The sequence below is a fragment of the Peromyscus eremicus genome, chromosome 8a (genome assembly GCF_949786415.1).
Source record: "Peromyscus eremicus chromosome 8a, PerEre_H2_v1, whole genome shotgun sequence".
Taxonomy (NCBI): domain Eukaryota; kingdom Metazoa; phylum Chordata; class Mammalia; order Rodentia; family Cricetidae; genus Peromyscus; species Peromyscus eremicus.
Window position 1 is genome coordinate 77,720,080 of NC_081423.1, and position 7,023 is coordinate 77,727,102.

The following is a 7,023-nucleotide window of genomic DNA, read 5'->3' on the forward strand; positions in this document are numbered from 1 at the left end:
ATTCCATTCCCAGAGCTATGGAGCAAGAGAGTACTGGTAACAACTGTCCTCACCCTGGTAAGGGACAAAACAAGACAAAAAAACTGATGATGTGGGGTGTGTGTGTGTGTGTGTGTGTGTGTGTGTGTGTGTCCCGGGGGCTGCCTGAGGAAGCACAGTCTGAACTGAGTGAGGATCAGTGGGCTGGGTACCATCAGGTGAAGGTAAAAATGCTATTCTCCTGCTGCAGATGAAGACTGACTGGCCCAAGGTGCTGGCTGCTACAGCCAGAGACCCACTATGTGATGCCAAAGACAGGGCATAAAGGGACAGGATTAGCCCTGTGCAGGAGAGGCTTGGCAGAAAAGGATGAAGAGAGATACATGCTGTTTTTTCTTTACTGTTGAATCTCATATAAAGTGCATCCATAGAGACTGGAGAGATGGCTCAGCAGTTAAGAGCACTGGCTGCTATTCCAGACGACACAGGTTCAGTTCCTGGCATCCACACTACAGCTCAACCATCTATACTTCCAGTCCATGGAATCCAACGACACACAAGTGGTACACAGTCATACATGCGGGCAGAACACACACACACATAAAATAAAACTGAAGTTAAAAAAATAGATGTATCCATGTATTTCTTATGGCGTTTAAAAGTGTAATAAATGGTATAGTTCAAATGAAATATTGAATTTAATTAGTAGTGTGCCAAAGTTTGCTTCTCGGCTATGACAAATGGTATAAGCTGATACAGTATGCAAGAACAGGGGAGAGACGGTGGTGGGCATATGAGAATTCTCGATTCTCTGTTTGAAACTTTTGTGTATGTTTAGAACAAAATAATAGTGTAAAAAATTCCAGTAAACACACACAAAAAAGCATGTCTTACTCAAAATGCTGCTGCTGAAAAAGTTGGTCACACTGATGTGCCAGTGACTGTTGACATTGTCTGGAGAGAGAGAGAGAGAGAGAGAGAGAGAGAGAGAGAGAGAGAGAGAGAGAGAGAGAAAGAGAGAGAGAGAGAGAGAGAGAAGGGCGAGGGGCCACCTACATTCAAGCAGGTCACTGGGCACCAGGAAGCTCTGTCCTGGTGGGTCAAGGACACGCTAGGCTAATGACAGGCTTTCCTGATAACCAGCTGTGCGACACAGTATGACTGAGTTATAGCAGGTCACATTCAGGAGCTGTGACGGCATGAATAAAGGGACCTGACTCAGACTAAAGGGATAAGACAGCTCTTGTTATAAACAGGAGAGGGGATGGCTCATGTTATAAACAGGAGAGGGGACGGCTCATGTTATAAACAGGAGAGGGGACGAGAGGGGATGAGGGACTTGTCTCCCCTTTTCTTCCCTTCTCTCCTCCCCTCCCCTCCCCTCCTCTCCTCTCCTCTCTGCTTCCCCCCCTCCCCTTATATAGACCAGCTTGGGCTCACTAAGTACCTTAGAATGACCTTCATCAACTCCTGATCCTCCTGCCTCCCCCTCCCAGGCTCTAGGGTTAAAGACTGGGGACACTACTCTGGGCTGACCCGAGTATGTCTTCTAAAGCAAGGCCTGCACACCCGACCCAGCTTCTTCTAACTGGAGCACAGTAGCAGTGCGGGCTAAGGGCAGGACATGGAGCTTGGAGTCGGTCGGCAGTCCGGACTCCTTACTCATTGTGTCCTTGAGCAAGTCACTCACTCTTGGGCCCTCAGTTTCCTCATCCGTAAAGTGGAGATTATCACTCCATCTGCCCAGCTTGCCTGGCAGAGTTGTAAGCGTCACATGAGACAATCATCGCAAAAGGGCCTAGCGTGGGGCAGAATCACCCTGGAAAAATGAGCACCGAGGCCATCGGGTTGCTGGGTGCCTGTCACACCCTGTTCTGGCCACGCGGAGTCCCGGATGTAGATCTCACAGGAACAGCTCCCTAAAGCAAGGCCCTCCCTAGGAGCCCAAGATTACTGGGGGGCAGATGCCAGGCCCTCCCTGAGCCTCTAGGAGATAGGCCAGCATTCCCCCCTCCGTGGGTGAGGGCTGCCAGCGGGGGGCCTGGGAGAGTGGGCTGCCCTGGCTGGGAAGATGCTGAGGTGGAGATGGAGGTGCCTGTGAGGGCCCAAGCCCAGGGGGGAAAAAATTCTTACTGGAGCTGTATAATTAAAATCCTATTAAGCGGCGCCTGGCAGTCTCCCATCAACCCCCTCCAAGGCTCCTGTGAACCTCACAGCAGCTGCAGCACCCTGCTCTCTGGGCTCTTGCTGAGGCTGCTGGCTTGGGAAGAGCTGGGAGCCAGGCTAGCCAAGAGCAGAGCCGGGGGTGTAAGTGTGTTTGAGTGTGTGTGTGTGTGTGTGTGTGTCTGTATGTCTGTGTGTGTGTATACAGGGTGGACAGTGCATCCGGGCTCCGGCTCCAGGCCTGTGTCTGGGCTCTGCACCTCTGCCATCCTTCCCTTAGCTCTGTGAGGAATGACCATCCTCCATCCACCCCCTCAGACCCTCTAGCCTCAGGACAAAGGCTTCCTGGCTCCCACTGTCTCTCCTCCATGTCTCTCTCAGGCTGCCAGCTAGCTTCTCTAGGGCCTTGGAGTCTTAGCCTCAAGCAACACCCAAGACCCTTGCTTTCCAGCACTGGTTGGAGGCTGGCATTGGGCAGAGCTGGTTGGGCATAGTTTAGGAAGTAAGAGTTGTCTGAAGTCGGAAGCTGACCCCCTTCTCTTCTTGTGTCCCAGTCTCTCTTCCCTGCAACCTGCCAAGACTTCCCCACCCTCACGCATCTACCTTTCCTTCTGTGCCTCAGCCTCCCAGCATCCACTGAGATGGTGCTTTGCTGTCCTCTGATCCTGTGTCCTGAGTACAGGAGAATATCTATCCTGAGTACAGGCGAACAGTGCCTCCTCCCAGCCAATTGGTCGATATCTCTGCCCCATTGCCCCGGGAGCTTTATCTACAAACAGAAGGCAAACGTATGATGGGATAGCTCAGTTGACTGGTCTCTCAGAAGGGGCTATGTCCAAAGTCATGCTGTCAAAACCACTGACTCAGGAAAAAGAAGAAGGGGTTCCCAGACTTAGCAGCTTGACAGCCATCCCCTCCAGTGGCCTGGAAAAAAGCCTCAGAAACCAATACAGTGGGGGTGGGCTAGAGACTGGAGAAGCAGACTGGGTGAGTGCTGGAATCCCAGCAACTTCGCAGGAATCTGCATCTTCAGCCGCTGCCCTTGGCTCTGCCCCTTAGGCATGCTATAGGGTGATTCTTTAATCTTCTATGGGGGATGTGTCACGGGACCTGATGTAACCCTATCCCCAAACCTCCCCCAGGTACCAGACCCTTGACTTCAGAGGGGAGAGCATCAGGAGTAGTCTGACCTTGAACCTCAGCTCCCTGAGGGAGCCTGACTCTGAGCGCCCCTCTGGGATTTTGGTTTCCCTCCTGGGTCGTGCAATTGGAACCACTCAGAGACTTTTACATCACATCTCTTGCCCCTAGCCCAGAGTGGTCTCATCCAGTCCAGAACGGACCAGGAGGCTTTCTCCATCAACCCAAATTTCTGGGGACCAGGATTCATCCTCTTTATCCATCTTTGCTTCCAAACCTTTCCTGCTAGCCTGCCACCTCAAGGGGTTATGAGTCAAAGGTTCAAGTCAGAGCTCTTCCCCTCACCTTCGTGTGACCTTGGGCATGATCACCCTCTTTGGGCTCCCCTTTGCCCTTTCTGTGGGACTCACCTCCTTCCACTTCCCAGTGAGCCTCCCCCCCGTGCACAGCCCTTCCCACCAGGGCCCCTCCCAACTCTTCGTGGTCATTTCACTCCAACAAGCTTTCACGGAGCATGCGCTATGTGATGGACCCTTTGTCAGGAGAAAGGACCACAGAGACAAATCAGGGTCTCTGTTCACTGCACTAGCTCCTTGTCCAGGTCGTTTAGGGAAGAGATGAGACCAGGGGTCAACGCAGCAGCAGAGAGTGACGGGTGATTTGTACAGATTGGCACAGGTGGTCATCAATGCACTGAAAGGCACAGGGCTCTCTACTAAGTTCACTTCTGAGCATTTGATGGACTGTTCAGTCCAGAAGGCTCTTTGGAGGTGACCTGGTGTCATGGAGACTCAGGAAGGAGAAGTACCTCACCCTGGACCAGTAGCACACATGTTTTGATGGGAACATGGCTGCCTTGTGACCCCTGTCAAAACTGTACCTGACTGGGGGACAGGGACATTCCGGAGCTCCCTAGAGTAGGGGTGGCTAAGAAAGCTGGAGCTACACAAGATTCTGTCCTGCCACCTCTACGTTCTTGTTCCCAAGGAGACAAGCCTCTGTCTATGGAGAGGTGGCTAGGAGCCCAGACTTGGTAGCACAAGGCACAGCAGCCCGGTCCTGGAGTTCACTGTTGAAGGTGTGGCGCAAGGAGAGATTCCAGCTGACAACAGGGGCTGGGTAAGGATTTCCTCCATGGGAGGGGGCACAGACCTTGAAACCATGCCTATCAACAGCGAAGAGTCCTTACAGTGATCCACTCTGGACGGATCCGCAGCAGGTCTGCTCGCCACACACTCCACAGCAGAGCGCCTTCACACTGTGGAAGCCACTGGAGAAGAGAGGGTAGGGACACCCACTGAGCATTTTCATGGAGTCTGCTACCTGCTGGCCCCAGACACCCAACCTTCTGGCCTACTGCAGGGTCCTTCCCAAGCCATTTCAGCCACCACTGGCCCCTTACAAGGAGTTGCCAGATCACATGGACGCCCAAGAGACTGATCTTGTCCCGGAAAAGTATGTTAAGGAGCCAGCATGGGACAGAAGGGATAGGCGGGAGGTTCTGGCTCTCTACTTCTAGGTACCCTCCCATGGCCCTCCCCTACCCCAGATCTCAGGGAGACCTTTTACAGCTGCAGGGGCCAGGGCATAACAAATGGAGGCGGCACACCTGGTCCAGAGATGCAATGTCAGTGCCAGCCTTGCCGGATGTGGGATCTTCCTATGATGACAGACAAAGTCCACGGGCCTTTCATTCCATGCTGAGAGCAGGGTGGAGGGGGGACCCTCAAGGGTGCTCGCCAGAGACATTCCTCCACCGCAGAGTGGAGACTGGACAGGGCAGAATGCCTTTTGGTATACCAACTGGCTACTTAGGTCAGAGCTCTCCGTCACGGCTGTCCGAAGTTCGTCAAGCCAGCTCTCTATCTCTATCTCTCCCCAGTGCATCCATGGACTCATGAGAGCAAAACAAAGCAAAACCTAGTGGTCCAATTAGTATGTCCCTTTTGTCATGGACTTGTCAATAGGAACCACAAAGGGAATTTATTACAAGAAGGGCTGGGGTTGTAGCTCACCTGAGTGCTTGTCTAGTAGATACAAAGCCCTGGGTTTGATTCCCAGGGCCACGGAAGCCAGGCACAGCAGCTCATGCGTCTGGAAGGTAGAGGCAGGAAAATGGGAAATTCAAGGACACCTTCGGGTAGGTGGTGAGTTTGGAAGCCTGGGCTACCTGAAACCCAGTCAAAAGAGGAGGAGGAGAGGGAAGCAAAGGGATTCAAGTGAGAGGCCAGCACTTTGAAAAGTGACAGCTGCGTGCCAATGCATTTTCCCCCAGAGCCCTCACACTCCTGCATCTGCTGCCTACTCTCCAGCGTTTTCTCCCCCTAGTCGTATTGACTGAGTTCTCCAAACTCAGCCTTTTCTTCCTGCTCTGTGCAATCCCTGCTGAGCAAATCACACCCCTCCCTCAGTTTCTCTGTCTGTAAAAAAAAAACATTGTTTCTCTTTGTTGGGGGACATTCTAGAGTTCTCACAGACCTTCAAGCCCCAGTCGGCTGAGTCAAGCAGGGTCAAGCAGCTGGCCCTGCTCCCAGCCACAGAGGGACGCCTTCTCACGGAGGGCTGACACTCAGGGCCTCTCTGTCCCCAGGGCAGGGCCGGCCAGCTGACAGCATCAACCCAGAGCCCTCCAGGGTCTCACCAGCGTCAGCATGGCTCCCACCCACCTCCCCCAGCCCCACATCACCAACACCTTCCCATGAAGGGCCTCTGGTAAGCAGATGCGCAGGAGGGCGGGGGTCCCTCCACTCCCCAAATCTTATTACTCCCGTGCCACCGCCCTGACTCTGGAGTAATTGGGGGCCCTATTTGCATTTTGCTGTGTATGATTTCTGAGAAGCTCTATGCTACCCTACGCCAGGGGCTCCACAGCTCTGCCTGAAGCCTACTGTTGCTACGAGGGAAGGAGAAGAACGGGAAGAGTCAGGAAGTGGAGCCCAGAAAGGCCACTGAGCCCCTAAGTCCTCCTAGGAAGGGAAGTTTTGGCAGGGTCGCCCAGACCTTGTGCCAACCCCGGCTTAGGAGCCAAGGTGGGGATGGAGGGGGTGACGTCCTCCACCTCTCCCGTCTCAGTTTCCCCATTTGTAAACTGGGGCTAATGACACTTAACGAGCGAGGGGTGGTGGGGGGGCATGTAATTAGCAGCTGCCAGCTCTGGGCTTTGAAGTGGGTGGAGGAGGGGGCCACTGGGCAGGGTGTGGGCAGGGCAGAGCTGGAGGCTCTGGGTGCTTGGCCTACAGGGGGAAGGTTGGGGAACCAGGGATCCTTTCCACTTTGGAGATCAAGAGCTGGGATCACATACTCACAGGGGACTTTGAGAGCAGGCGGCAGGCCAGAGGATCTAGAATCTGGAGCACAGACAGCTGAGGGGTCAAGCTAGCCCCAGTTCCCCACTGGTGTGTCGTTGTGGGGTATGGAGAGAGGGGACAAGATACAAGACCTGAGCTTTCGTGTGCTTTACTTCTCATGCCCGTTGACCCACGTCCAGGCACACACAAGGCACACTGCCACGGACAAAGGCCATAACTGCCAGCCCAAAGGCTCATGGGAAAGGACAGGGATGTCAAGAGGGAAGGAGTTTATGGGGACTGAGACCAGGGAAGTGAGGACAGGAGGGAGGGAGCCACCACCTCCCACGCCCATGGCCTTTCCGCTTGCCCCACGACGTCAGGACTGAGTCACTGGGAGAGGCCACTGTCCAGCAGGGGTGGGAGGACCTTGGGGACCAAGGTCTGGACACTG